Source organism: Alligator sinensis, unplaced genomic scaffold (genome assembly GCF_000455745.1).
Source record: "Alligator sinensis unplaced genomic scaffold, ASM45574v1 scaffold842_1, whole genome shotgun sequence".
NCBI lineage: Eukaryota > Metazoa > Chordata > Crocodylia > Alligatoridae > Alligator > Alligator sinensis.
In genome coordinates, this window is record NW_005842295.1 from 845429 (window position 1) to 860512 (window position 15084).

Genomic DNA, 15084 nt, shown 5'->3' on the forward strand with positions numbered 1-15084 from the left:
GCAGGAAAGAAAGCCAGTCAGGGAAAATGGAAAGGGAGGCGTCAGGGGGTAAGGGACAGGCTGGGGTGGGGGGTAGCGGGGAAAGGGGGATGTAGCAGCACAGGTAAAAGTGAAGAGGTGCCTGGGTTGGGTGTCAGATGTCCGGCAGGTCACAGTGTGCCAGAATTCCACTGTCAGTGTCTATATTGAATCTATGAGTTTGTGTACCTACTACCTAGGAGGCTGATGAAGTGCTGTTCATAGGCTCAGTTCTGAAAAGTACATTCAAACAAGCACCTAACCTCATCACCAGAACTGAAGCCAACTTCTTACAGCTCAAAATGCAAAACCTGCCAACTATCTCCAGTACCCCCACAAACTGCACACCAGAATCTATCAAAGCCAACAAAACCCAACTACCTGTGGGGGCACATTCCTCACCAAAAAAACACTCTGCCTCCAGTCTCTCAGGCCTGATCCTCAGAGGGAAAAAATTACAATGCATACCAATTTTCAGAGAAGGGACTCGGTGGCCTCGAGGAAGCTGATCCCAATCTCCCCAAGCAAGGCCATCTCATGGATGGCCTTCTGTTGCTCCACCAACCTTTCGAGCATCAGGTATGTAGAGTTCCACTGCGTCTCCACATCCTGCATGATTCTGTGTTGCGGGATGCTCAGCTCTGCCTGTTTCTCCCACAGCCCGCCTTGATGCTGCAGTGGAATTAGCCTGCCACCTTCCTGCATTTCAAAATCAGCTGGCTTGTAGCTGTAGTGGTGGTGGTGCCATCACTGGTAGCTCTGTCCCCCTCCAAGACATCCCTCACTTTGAGGTGCAGCCTGTGTGCCACACAGAGGATGCCAACAAAGTTGGCCTCACAGACAGCCTTCATCATATTGACCCCGTTGTCAGTGACCATGAACCCATGGGTGAACTTGGCCTGCCCAATGAGCTCCCCCTGCACCATGCGGTTCAAGGCCCCCATGATCTCTCTAGCCGTGTGGAACTCATCCAGCACTTAAGCTTGCAGTAGAGCCCACCAACAGCCTGACTGATTGCACCAGTGCTCTGTGAGGGAGAGGGAGGTGTGATCACCACCTCGGCTGCTCCAGATGTTGAAGTTGAAGTGCAAAGCTACCTGTGGCCCTGCCTTGCACAGCTCCTCCCTCAAGCACTCCTTGCATGCCTCATACAGGGAGGGCACCATTGTCCTGCTAAAGGTGGTGCATGAGGGCACTTTATAAAATGGGACCAGAAGTGCTATGAACCGCCTGAACCCTGGCCGCTCAACTAGGGAGAAGGGATGGCTATCCAGAGCAAGCATCTCCCCAATGCTCTGGGTGATGTCTCTCACCTTGGGAACGCGTCCCCCACTTTCTGTCCACCTTTCCCCCACTGGTCCATTGTGGCCTGCCTCTGCTTTGGGGGTAAGGGGGCTTTGGAGAGAGCGGGGGGCTTCCCTTTCAGCATGCTGGCACTGGTGCCAGGCTAAGCAGGAAGAAGGGCAAGGGGGTGGTGTCTCCTCAGATGCAGCAGCATCGCTGTGGTGGAGAAGTGTCTCACATCCTTGCCACAGTTCATGTGCATTCAGCAGTGCTGGCAGATGGCAAACCTGGGATCATCTGCCAGCTCAAAATGCTCCCACACTACACTACTTCCCTGCTTCTGGGTTGAGGGTGAGGATCCTGCCTTTTCCCACTCCTCAGCAGGCTGATGCTCAACAGCAGGAGGAGCTGCCTCAGCTGAGCCACTTGCCTCCACAACCTCAGCCTCCTCCAAGGTGCTGCTTTCTGGAGAAGACCTGGGTCTAGAGGAAATTTGAGGGGTGTGGACCACAAAGTCTGATTCCCCCTCAGTCCCCAGAATTGCTTGACCCAGTGCACTCAGCATCCCTGGTTCCAGCTCCAGCTCCAGCTCCAGCTCCTCCTTTGGCAGTGGGATGCTCACGCTGAGAGCTGAAATTGGGGTGGAGGAGACAGTGATTCCATGCTGGTGCTTACTTCTGGACTGAGGGGAGGTGGTGCAGGTGCAGACACTGCTCCCGTGGGAGGCTTGCAGTTCTAGCTCTCCTCTACCCCCTCTCCTTTCCCTGCCAGAAGACCTGTCACCTGCCTTTCCAGCATGCTTCATATTAATCTTTCCTGTGCTGCAAAAGGTCTGTGTGTGTGTGTCACTCTTTTCGTGTTGTGTGTGTTATTCCCTCTGTTGCGTGCATGCACTGGCCTCTTCTTTGATTATTTGCTTCAACGTTAAGAGCTATGTAAAAATTGTGTGCTGTCTGTCTGTCTTCTTCTCCTATGAATATCTGATTTTTCTTTTTTATATTGTGCATGCGTGCATGCAATCTGTGTGCCTCCCTGCACAGTGATGGATCACACTGGCAGGGAAAACACAGCTTTCTTTTTTCAAAGTTTGCAAAGAAATAAAAGGGCAAATATAAATTGAAAGAAATTAATTAAATACTACTAAGAGATGGTAAGCTAAGCTAAATCCTACCCAATCCTTTCTAACAAAAAGGAGCAGAGAAGTTGAGTAAAGCAACCAGGCTGTCTTCTAGGGTACCTTTCTCATGTGGTTCCTGACAGGGAACAAGCTTGCAAAAGGCACAGCATGCCTCCAAACAGAGGCTTTTATGCTGTTTCTAGGTCCCTCCCCACAGACACTGTCATTGGAAAGGCAGCCAGAGAGAAATCCTTCGCACTGGCCACCTACACGTCAGTCTTCTCCCCCCCACCCCCGCTCTCCCTCCCCCATTCTCCCTCCCTCTTCTAACTTTCACTTTCAGCTTCTGAAGCATTGGAAGCTTTTCCAAAGTGCTTTGGAAGCTCAGAACCACTTTTGACAGACTGAATGAGCCAGCATTTCACTCCGGGCACGCTGCTTCGGATTCTGAAGCGTCCGAAGCAGCCCTGGATCTGAAGCATGATCCGAAGCCTCGCACAACCCTACAAATTACATGGAGTGTAAAATAAATGAAGTGATTACAATGGGAGTTGCATGTGCTTAAATTGGGGCAGAATTTGGCCACCAGACTTTAGAGATTGAGGGGGAAAATGCTAGCATTTTTCATTTCTCTTTTATCTAATACTGCGGCTATATGTCTTCCACACCTCTCCTACTTTCCATTCCTTCACCATACAAATTTTAAATTATACATGACATTTTGTTGTCATCTTTTAGTTCAGTTCAGTGAAGTGTCTGGGCTGACATCACTATTAGAAAGGACTTTATCCTCATGAATAAAAACAAGCAGAAAAATTAGTGTCTGGAAAATAGTAGAGAGATGAACTAGCAGCTGGCTTCCTAGCTGCAGAGTTAAACATGATATCATACTGTATACTAGGAAAGAGGGCAGGTGGGAGCAGGTGCCTCAATAAATAAATCACTAGTGATTAATCTGTCACCATTAGGAATTTTAAAAAGCCAATTTGCTTGAATGGATATGAACAATGTTGTGAGACATCCAATGTTTCTGGTTGTGCCTCAGTTTTTAGATAGGATTTGAAGAAATTCAGATATTTCATGAAAAGTATTTATTTGTTTTAGATCTCTGGACCATCATCGCAATGGAGTTAAGGTTGATAGTGGATATCACATTCTATTGCACAACTACCCACTGCCAATGTAACCCAATACAAAACAATATCTTCGCCTTTTCTTATTTAATTTTAATCACATATACTTCATTAAAGGTGCTGCTCCACTATTTATAACTCCACACAGTGCTTTGAAAATGCGCTAAATATATTACCATGGTCGTGGTGATATTAATTCCATACATTGCATCAGAAAAGGAAGATCAAGGTCTGTATCTTGTTTGGATTCTTAGAGAACACAAGTTTTTTTTTCTTAAGCCCCTATTTTTCCTACTGTCTCATGTTTCCTCTCTTCTTTGATTTCATACTCTCTCCATACTTAGGATTAGATTAGTCAACACTTTTCCTTACATTGGTATACAGTGATATGAATATTCATATAATACTTCTAAAGAACTACAAAACCCCTAATGTTCATTAGGGGTTGTGGGCTCTAGTTGGAATAATTAAGAATACCAATGATTAAGAATTAATACCAATAATGAAGAATGGTAATAATTAAGAATAATGAATAGCATCAGTAAGGAAAATAAATAGCACCTAGTTTGCTGCTCTTGAATTAGGAGACCAGATTTCATTATTATCCCTTAGGAGTAAAATCAGAAGGTACCATAAGTGAACTAAAACAGCAGAGTTAACATGACTGGAGTACTGTCATGGATGGGTACAAGTAATTCAGGAAGGACAGGTAGGAGAGAAGAGAAGGAGGAGTTGAGCTGTATGTAAAAGAGCTGTATGATTGCTTAGAACTCCAGTATAAAACTGAAGATCGGTCTGTTGACAGTCCCTGGGTTAAGGTCAGAGGGAACAGCAACAAGGATGATATCATGACGGGTATCTGCTGTAGACCACCAGACCAGGAGGATGAGGGAGATGAGGCTTTCTTCAGACAACTAGTGGAAATTTCCAGATCACAGGCCCTGGTTCTCATGGGGGACTTCGCTCACCCTGAAATCTTCTGGAAGAGCAATACAGCCATGGACAGGCAATCTAGGAGTTTTTGTAGAGCATCGGGGATGACTTCCTTGTGCGAGTGTTAGAGAGACCAACAAAGGGTCATTGTCTTCTTGACCTCTTGCTCAGAAACAGGGAAGAATTGCTGAGGGATGTAGAAGTAGATGGCAAGTTGGGCAGCAGTGACTATGAGATGATCAAGTTCAGGATTGTTGTGGTAAACACACGCAGCAAACTTTAGGTCAGGTCAGCAGAAGCTTGGTTTATTAGAGAATGCATTCTGGACAGACTCATACGCAACTGGAGAATTGTGAAGAGGTCTGACTCTGTACCATAGGTAAGGCGAGTTCATATAGAAAATATGACATCATAAGCATAGCAACAACATATACCAATCAGCATTTGCCATGACTTTGTTAGTAATGCGTATGTCTCTATTTTATCTTATTTCAGCAGAGTTTTAGGGGTTTCTTCTGACTTGTAACCTCAGGGGTCACTTTCCATTTTGGGCTGACTCAGCAAGCTGGTTTGTGGTTACTTTTGTGCTAAGTTTTTGTTTTTACTAGACTAGGACAGGATGGTCCCAGTCTGTGTTAGTCTGGCGGTATTGGGTCACGTCCTTTTGACTTCCCCATAGCCTAAGCTGAATACATGATTTGCACCCTTACACATAATGGAGATTCAACTCCATTTTTCTCTTCTTCCACAGGATCCTGACAAAAGGAAGAAATGAGAACAGCAGAGTAAGGACCCTGGACTTCAGAAAAGCAGACTTTGACTCCCTTAGGGAACTGATGGGCAGGATCCCCTAGGACATGAATGCCACATGCCCCTGGAAGCTGGGGAGGCACGGCAAGCTCCTGCAGGTGGCAGCAGTGCTATCAGTGGTAGGATCATGGCAGCGGTAAGTGGAGAGCTGCTGCAGGCACCGCCGGCAGTGTTGGCAGCACCTTTTCACAGAGGGTGAAACTTCACACTCAGGGAGTGCACATGCACCCGCTACATGTTGCTAATGCCCTGGGAGGTCCATCTGAGGGGGAAAGGAGTAGGAGAGATGGTTATATTTGAAAGAAACCTTACTGAGGGCACAGGAACAAACCATCCCAATATGCAGGAAGAATAGCAAATATGGCAGGCAACCAGCTTGGCTTAGCAGAGAACTCTTCAGTGATCTTAAACACAAAAATGAAGCTACCAAGAAGTTGAAGCTTGGAGAGATGATTAGGAAGGACTATAAGAATATAGCTTGGGCATGCAGGGATGAAATCAGTAAGGCTGATGTGCAATTGGAGTTGCAGTTAGGAAAGGATGTGAAGGGTAACAAGAGGGGTTTTCTACAGGTATGTTAGCAACAAAAGGAAAGTTAGGGAAAGTGTAGGTTTCTTACTGAATGGAGGAAGCAACCTAGTGACAGATGAGGAGGAAAAGGCTGAAGTACTCTATGCTTTTTTTACCTTGGTCTTCACGGGCAAGGTCAGCTCCCAGATTACTGCACTGGGCAGCCCAGTTTGTGGAGAAGGTGAGCAGCCCTCAGTGGTGAAAGAAAAGGTTAGGGGCTATTTAGAAAAACTGAACATGTACAAGTCCATGGGGCTGGATGCAATGCACCTGAGAGTGCTGAGAGAGTTGGTTGATGTGATTGCAGAGCTGCAATATAGAACCCATCTTTAAGAAAGGGAAAAAGGAGGATCCAGGGAGCTACAGACCAATCAGTCTCACCTCAGTCCCTGGAAAATTCCTAGGTCCTCAAGAAATCTAAGTACTTGGAGGAGAAAAAAGTGATCAGGAACAGTTAGCCTGGATTCACCAAAGGCAAGTCATGCCTGACCAACCTGATTGCTTTCTACAATGAGATGAGTAGCTCTGTGGATACAGAGAAAGCAATGGAAATTGTATATCCTGACTTTAGCAAGGGTTTTGATATGGTCTGCCACGGCATTCTTGTAAGCAAGCTAAGGAAGTACAGGTTGGATGAATGGACTATAAGATAGAAAACTGACTGGATCATCAGGCTCAATGGGTATTGATCAGTGGTTCAATGTATAGTTGGCAGCTGGTATCAAGTGGAGTGCCCCAGTGGTCAGTTCTGGAGCTGGTTTTGTTTAGTATTTTCATTAATGATCTGAAAGATTGGATGGACCCTCAGGAAGATTGCAGATGACTCTGAGGTGGGGGGAATAATAGATAAGTTGGAGTGTGGGGCTAGAATTCAGAGTGACCTAGACAAATTGGAGTATTAGTCCAAAAGAAATCTGAGGTTCAAAAAGGACAAGTAGAAAGTCTTGCACTTAGGATGGTAGAATCCCATGCACTTCTACAGGCTTGGGACCAACTGGCTAAGAAGCAGCTCTGCAGAAAAGGACCTGGGGGTTATAGTGGACAGTAGGGCTGTGCAAAGCTTTGGATCACAATTCAGATTCAGAGATGATTTAGAGGCTGAATCTACAAATCTGAATCAAGTTGCTGGTATCTTTAGGCTTTCTGAATCGATTCGGAAAAGAGTCGGCAATTCGGCCATAGGGTATAATGGGGAATCAATGAAATATCTATAACTTTGTTGTATTTTGGCTGATTCAGACGAAACTTGTAGGTTTGGTAGCCTTTGCTGAGTGCATAAAGTCTGCCAAGTTTCAAGGTGATGGGTATAGAGATTTCTGGGAAACTGCACCTCAAAGTCCTGAAGGAAAAACTCATGTCATGTATATGTGTTAAGTCACAGTGGGGTGAAAACTGCAGGGGTGGTAGTTCTTGCTGAGGCCACAAAGCCTTCCAGGCTTCAAGGAGGTAGGTACAGGGGTTTCTGGGAAAATGCACCTCAAACTGCTGACAAGAAAAACTCATGACATGGGTAACACTGTGTGTGTGTTAAGGCACAGCAGGGTGAAAACTGCAGGGATGGTAGCCCCTATGGAGGCCACAAAGTCTGCCAGCTTTCAAGGAGATAGGTGCAGGGATTTGGGGGAAACTGTACCACAAGCTGTGGAAAAGCAAAAGTCGTGACATGGGTGACACTATGTGTGTTAAGGCGCAGCAGGGTGAAAACTGCAGGCCTGATAGCCCCTGCTGAGGCCACAAAGTCTTCCAGCTATCAAGGAGACAGGTGCAGGGGCTTCTGGGCTCTGGGGCCCTGCGCCTCTGACTGCTGACAGGCAAAACTCGTGTCATGGGTGCTTGCACCTATCACCTTGAAAGTTGGCACATATCATGCTCTCAGCATTGGCTACCATCTCTGCAAGTTTCATCTAAATCAGCCAAAAGACAACAACGTTATAGATATTTAATTGATTCCCCATTATACTCTATGGCCGAATCTCTGAATCTTCCAAAGTAATTTGGCTGAATCAAATCGGAAAAACGATTCAGCTCTCTGAATCAAATCTCTGGCATCTGAATTGGCCAAATCTGAATCCGAATTGAATAGTTCCCTATTTGCACAGGCCTAGTGGACAGTAATCTGGATATTAGCCAACAGTGTGCCCTTGTTGCCGAGAAGGTTAACATCTGGGCTGCATTAGTAGAACTGTTGCCAGCAGATTGAGCAAAGTAATTATTTCTCTCTATTCTGCACTGCTGAGGTCACATGTGGAGTACTATGTCCAGTTTTGGGTCCCCCACTACAGAAGGGGTTTGGACAAATTGGAGAGAGTCCAGCAGAGGGCAATGAAAGTGGTTAGGAGGATGGGGCTTATGGCTTATGAGGAGAGGCTGAAGGAACTGTGCTTATTTAATCTGCAGAAGAGAAGACTAAGAGGGGATTTAATAGGAGCTTTCAGCTACCTGAAGGGTGGTTCCAAAGAGGATGGTGCTAGGCTGTTTTCAGTGGTGACAGATGACAGAACAAGGAGTAATGGTCTCAAGTTGCAGTGAGGGAAGTTTAGTTTGTATATTACAAAAAACTCTCACTAGGAGGCTGATGAATCACTGGAATGGGTTACCTAGGGAGGTGGCAGAAAGGCCTGGCTTGACAAAGCCATGGCTGGAATGATCTAATTGGAGACAGTCCTCATTGAGCAACGGGTTGGACTAGATGACTTCCTGGGGTCCTTTCCAACCCTAACCGTCTGTAATTCTATTATTGTATGAACACGCTAAGGTTTCTTGAGATCATGATGGAGTTGAAAGTGATGTTACAGGCTGTGGTGGGCCAGTAGGGGGTGCTCCTGCATTGAGCCACCCACCTCACTGCACCCAACCACCTTCCAGGCTCTGAGTGCCTCCCTGGGGCTGCCTCACATCTGGCCAGCCCCCTTCTTGGAGCACATCCGCTAGCCTGGGGGTTCCACTGCCACCACCCAGGGATGCACTTGATTCTGGCTCTGTGCGCCCTGAGAAAAACAGGCCAAGAAGCCCTCGAGGGAACTTGATTCAATTCAAGAACTTGGGATTCTTCTCTCAGTCAGAAGCACAAGTAGTGGTCTTCCTTAGTCAGCCAAACCAAGGGGACAACCAGGCATAATCTAGACCCACTCCCAATAAGTCTCCCACACTAGGTACAAAGGAGAACTTTATTGGTTACAAAGGGTAGGGTTAGAATAGGGTATAGGGTAGAGCAATATCAGAGAAATCCCATAGAGCAAACTCCCGTGGCTGGGTAGCCTTTGATCACGCATCTGAGTTACTGCAAGCTATATATCTAGTTAGATCTCAGGTTGCTTACTCACAAGTATCATTCAGAGGTAGGTGGAGATTACCTCTGGAGGCAGGCAGTTCCTTGATCATGAGTTTTGAGAGAGAGCAAGTTTCAGATGGTTCAGCTCTTCTCCCTCTCTGAGTCTTCCTCATGGTTGCTGCTCCCTCCTCCTGGGCAGTCCTTGTGACCTCATTTACCTGGTCCAATGGAGGCCAACACCTGTTGGCTGTCAGCCAACCAATTTGAAATACATCTCTTGTTGCTGGGCAGACTGGCAGTTCCTAGCTCCCCAGGGAGCAAGCCCCTCACCCAGGTATGTGATACCAGTCATGTAGGCAGGGGGAGCAGGTTTCCCCCCTCTCTCAGGAATGTATCCAGCTCAGGGTACCTAAAGAGATAGGGTAAGGTGTGTATCCTCTGCCGGGCCCATCCTAACCAAATTGTCACAGAGCAGAGTTTTTGGGGAGAAACAGAGGTGGCATTCTGCCACACAGGTATCACACAATTAAGTGGTTAATTGCATAATTACCTTGAAACCAGTTATATATAAAAAGTACTTATCCCACAATAAAAAGTTCCAACTAGGTATGAAGTTAGACCTTGAAAATAGCTGTTTGCTATGTAGCTTTAATTTGCAGGTTGTAACAGGCAACCCTGGCCCTGTTACCAGAAGGCAGGTCAAGTGTTCAGAGGGGAAGGAAAGACCCCAGATGAAAGAGAAGAGAGGTGGGTGTGTAACAGGGAACCCTAGCCCTGTTACCAGAAGATAGGTTGACCCCTTTAAGATCAGGACTTTCTGGGCACAGCTCGCTGGTAAGGTAGGGGTTAAAAGTTGAACCAGGCCAGCTGGTCAGGTGACTGGAAGGGGGCAGGCCAGGACTATAAAAACCCTTTGTGGGCAGCAGTTGGGAGCCTGGCAGCCAAGGGAAAAGGAGTGTGTGTGAAAGCTCCACAGAGAGGCTGGGTGAGTGGTCCAAAGGCTGAAGGAACTACTGAGGAACTCAGAGAAGCAGCTGCAACCCCAGAGGAAGGATGGGAACCAACGATGGGGAGCAGAAGCATGACCCCTGAGTAAATATAAGCTGTTGTGCTGCCTTCTTTGATCATATTTTTTTGGTGGTGGTTATAGCCCATGGACAGGCTGTTTATGGTTTGTTTGTTTTTTAATAACACTGGCAGTTTGGGTGAGGTTAGTAGGGAGGAGGAGGCCTCATTGGGACCCCACTACAACGTGGGGGCCTGGCACCCATGTGGACATAGGATCTGGAGTGGACTGACCCTGGCCCCAGAGAAGGCACAATATTTGGGGTACATAGGCCCTGGCTCCAGTGTGGGTGCAGGATTTTGGGGGGGGTCCAGACCCCGGCACCAGAGTGCGCAATCCCAAAAGGCCAGGGTGGTCTGGTGCCCCTGAGGTACAGGTTTGGGTTTTTTTGTGGACTAGGAAGGTGTGGGTTCGGGTCCATTCACCAGCCTTGAACTTGCAGCCCTCTGGCTGTGGGGCTGAGCCTCTGGGCCAGGGAGGCTGGGCATTGGATTGGGATTGGAGCAGAAAGGAGGGCCATGAGCATCAAGACAAGGAAAAGGGCTAGAGGTTCAGAGTCAAACCCTGTTTGGTGGGTTTAGATGGGGAGGCCTAGCTAGAGGAAGACAGGGGTCAAGGCCCATGGAGGTGGAAGACCCCAACATATGAAATATAATAGTTTCCCTGAAACTCCTGCACCTATCTCCCGCTTACAAGAACATCAGTATAACAATTTTCCATCAAGATGTGGTAGGAGACTAGAGAGTGGGACACAAGAAACCTTAAAGGGATCTCCAAGGGCACCCCATGTAGGGCATCGATAACAGGGAAGATGGAGCTGGGGAAGGTAACCTGTTACACAGGCATAGCAGGGTCTCGCTTGTGGCTGGGGGCCCTGTCAGGTGATCAGGCTCATAGCTGCAGTGGTGCACCATGCCTTGCCAGGGCTGGGAGTCCCACAACTGACAGGACTCTCGGCCACAGTAGCTGCTGACTCTTGGTCCTGGCAGCATCCCACAGCTAAAGATGCTGGATCCTGGCAGTCCACCTCCAGGTGCCAGGTCCCAGCTGGGTCCCAGCAGCTGTGGGGTGTAGCTGCAATCTCCCATCCCTGAGGGTTTAGTGCACCCCCAGGACTAGAAGACTGCAGCAGCTGTGTCTCCTAGCTTCAGAGGTGCATGGGGCACCCTCAGCACTAGAAGCCTCTCAGCTGAGGGGGCTCCCAGCTGCAGGAGCTTGCTTCTTGCCAGTACAGGAAGAACCTGAGATCAGGCTCCCCACCTGCCCCAGGAATAAAACATGATGAGATCTAATGCATGATCCTGTAATCATGCCTTCTGTCAGGCACATGTGGCATAGGGTGTGGATTGCATATTAGGTCCTATTCCATGGATTGTATATTCTATCCCATTGTGCCTTTACCTGCATGAACATAGGGGCTCTGCTTCAGCATAATGATGTAAAGCAGAGGTGTCAAACTTGTGGTATTAACCATCATTGGAGCCTGAGTCAATCATTCCATTCCTGCCAAAATGAGTCCTCAATCGGGCTGTGTACTATAGAATAGGGCTGTGCAAAGCTTTGGATCATGATTCAGATTTGGAGATGATTTGGAGGCTGAATCTATTAATCTGAATTGAATTTCAGGAAGCTTTAGGCTTTCCGAATTGATTTGGAGCTTCTGGATTGATTCAGAAAAGATTTGGAGATTAGGCCGTAGGGTATAATGGGGAATCAATTAAATATCTATAACTTTGTTGTCTTTTGGCTTATTCAGATGAAACCAGCAGCAGTGGTAGCCTCTGCTAAGAGCACAATGCATGCTAAGTTTCAAGGAGATAAGTGCAGGAGTTTGAGGGGAAACTGCACCCCAAATTCTTGAAAGCAAAACTCACGTCATGTATGCGTGTTAAGCCATATCAGGGTGAAAACTGCAAGGATAGTAGCCCCTGGTGAGGCCACAAAGCCTGCCAAGTTTCAAGGAGATAGGTGCAGGGGTTTGGGGGAAGCTGCACCTCAAGCTGCGGACAAGCAAAACTTGTGACATGGGTGACACTGTGTGTACTAAGGTGCAGCAGGGTGAAAGCTGCAAGCATGCTAGCCCCTGATACAGCCATGAAGCCTGCTAGCTGTCAAGGAGATAGGAGCAGGGGCTTCTGGGTTCTGAGGCCCTGCACCTCTAGCTGCTGACAGGCAAAACTCGTGACATGGGTGCTTGTACAGCTGTCTGTGTTGGGGGAGGGGGGGTTGCAGCTACTGCAGGCCCAGATGCTAAGCTACTGTGTTACCAATCGATCATGATTCACTCATGGACCAGCTCAATATACAGTAGCTAGCTAATGTAACAAGTTAACAAACAAGGACTAACACCTACAAAACCACAGACTAAGGAGAGGAAATAATACAGACAATCAACTGCCCCATGACGGAGACAGTCAGTTGCACAAGCACCCATGTCATGAATTTTGTCTGTCAGCAGCTAGGGGTGCAGGGCCCCAGAACCCCCCTGTGCCTATCTCCTTAACAGCTGGCAGGCATTGTGGCCACAGCAGGGCTTAGCATCCAGGCCTGCAGTAGGTTTGTGTTTTGTTTTTTGTTTTGTTTTTTTTTTTTCTTCCTCACTCCCCCATGCTCCAAGACAGACACAGTTGCACAAGCACCCGTGACATGAGTTTTGGCTGTCAGCAGCTAGAGGTGCAGGGTACCAGAATCCAGAACCCCTGCACCAATCTCCTTGACAGCTGGCAGGCTTTGTGGCCTCAGCAGGGGCTAGCAGGCCTGCAGCTTTCACCCTGCTGCGCCTTAACACACACAGTGTCACCCATGGCACGAGTTTTGCTTGTCCACAGCTTGAGGTGCGGTTTCCCCCAAACCCCTCCACCTATCTCCTTGAAACTTGGCAGGCTTTGTGGCCTCACCAGGGGCCACCACCCCTGAAGTTTTCACCCCACTGTGGTGTAACACTTACACGTGACATGAGTTTTGCTTTCAAGAATTTAGGGTTCAGTTTCTCAGAAACCCCTGGACCTATCTCCTTGAAGCTTGCTTAACTTCATGCTCTCAGCAGCAGCTACCACCACTGCAAGTTTCATCCAAATCAGACAAAAAACAACAAAGTTATAGATATTTCATTGATTACCCATTATACCCTATGACCAAATCTCCAAATCAGCTCCGAAGTTTTGGAGCCAATTCGGCCAAATCAAAGCAGGAAACTGATTTGGAGCTCTGAATAGAATTGCTGGCATCTGAATTGGCTGAATCTGAACCCAAATAGAATAGTTCCCTATTCACACAGGCCTACTATAGAATTTGGTGGCAGGGTGGGTGGTGGTGGTGGTGATGTTAATTCCTGTGGGTGCCTGAGCCTCTGTGAGGCTAGAAAGAAACAACTGGGTATGGCACAGATTTAGACAGGGGCCAGCCAGTCTTCCCATTAGAAATCTGCATTTTAAAAAATTTGCTCCTAAACAGGCCTAGGAATGGTACGTAAGCACATTAGTATTCATTTTACTTACCTTGGTAAAAATTAAAATGTCAACATACAGGATTTAGCTACCCAGATGAAGATTTCCAGTAACGGAATACCTAAAGTTAAGATACTGTTTGACTGATGTAGCTATGATGGTCCAAGAAATATGTGAGAAGCAAGGATTTTTGTGGGTGGTATCTTTTATTGGTCCAACTGCACAATTGGAATAGATTTAGGCAAGCTTTTGAATGCAATGCATAACATTTAAAAGCTTGTCTAAGTCTATCCCAGTCATGCAGTTGGTCCATAAAAATCCTTGCCCTTCACATGAAATTAAACTATCTAATTTGGCATACTTTCACTGGTGTTGAACAGGCAACAGCATCCACAGAAGTAAATTGGAGCTGTTGGGTGCTCAGTTTTTCAAACTGTAACCACTTTCTTAGCTGTCTAAACATAGAATTAGGAACATAGCTCTTAGGAAGCTGTTTTCCTTTTGCCTTTTACCTTGTGTTCAACAATATTTGTGGTGCTCCTTTTTAAATGCTATTTTTGAACAAAAATGAGCTAAACTTTTTTCTTTGTCACTGCCTGCTTGGTTCCAGAGCGTGCTAGAAGGAGTGCTTTTCCTATTCTTTGTGCTCACAGCTGTTCATGGGAGGTATTAGGTGAAGCCCAGGCACAAGTGAAAATAAAATATAGCTATTTAAAAAAATAAATGTATTCATACCACAGTGTATTCAATAAACTTCTATTTTACATAATTTCCCAAAGCAACAACAAAATTATGCCATAAGCAGTAGGGACAGGCTTCCTCCTGATATGCACTGCCTCCCATAAGTGAAAATGTGAATTTATTTTAAACTATGTCTTCAGACAGTCAGAATACCTAATCAGTGAACCCAAAACAGGCTTAGTTAGACATGCATGTTTGGTGACATGGGTGAAATGAGTTTAGTGATCAGAGTTTAATTTCCAGTGGAGACATGACCACACTACAGAATCCAAGACCACCATAGCTGATCTGGGATGGGTTTATCATAGAAATTACTAGGTGACTTAGGGTCTTGGGATCATATTGCCTTCGGTGAGAACTTTGGCTCTAGGGTATTTACTTAAATACAACTAAATCACTTTTATAACCTCTTCCTCTTCTTTTATAACCTTTTTTTTTTAAATGCCAAGGACACGGGATGGGCATTGGGACTGAATTATTCTTTCACCCTTGGATATGAATAGCAGTAGCAATATGTCCTTGAAAAATGTTTTGGAAAATGTTATCCTTTATGTGAACCAGCTGCTAGGGTGTGGGCAGAGACTAGGGTGAGCACCCATCCCTAATTCATAGATGTTATGGGTCGGAAGGGACCTCAATAGATCATCGAGTCCGACCCCCTGCATAGGCAGGGAAGAGGGCTGGTTTTAGATGAC

The 15084-nt window shown here is 46.7% G+C and overlaps 1 long non-coding RNA gene across 1 annotated transcript in view; it reads left to right on the forward strand.

Annotated features, from left to right (window-relative positions):
* The first annotated feature begins 10087 nt into the window (after positions 1-10087).
* Positions 10088-15084, forward strand: part of LOC102381818 — a 16654-nt gene continuing 11657 nt past the window's right edge. The window contains exon 1 of the long non-coding RNA XR_324389.1: positions 10088-10228. This is a non-coding gene — a long non-coding RNA (uncharacterized LOC102381818). The remainder of the gene's footprint in view (positions 10229-15084) is intronic.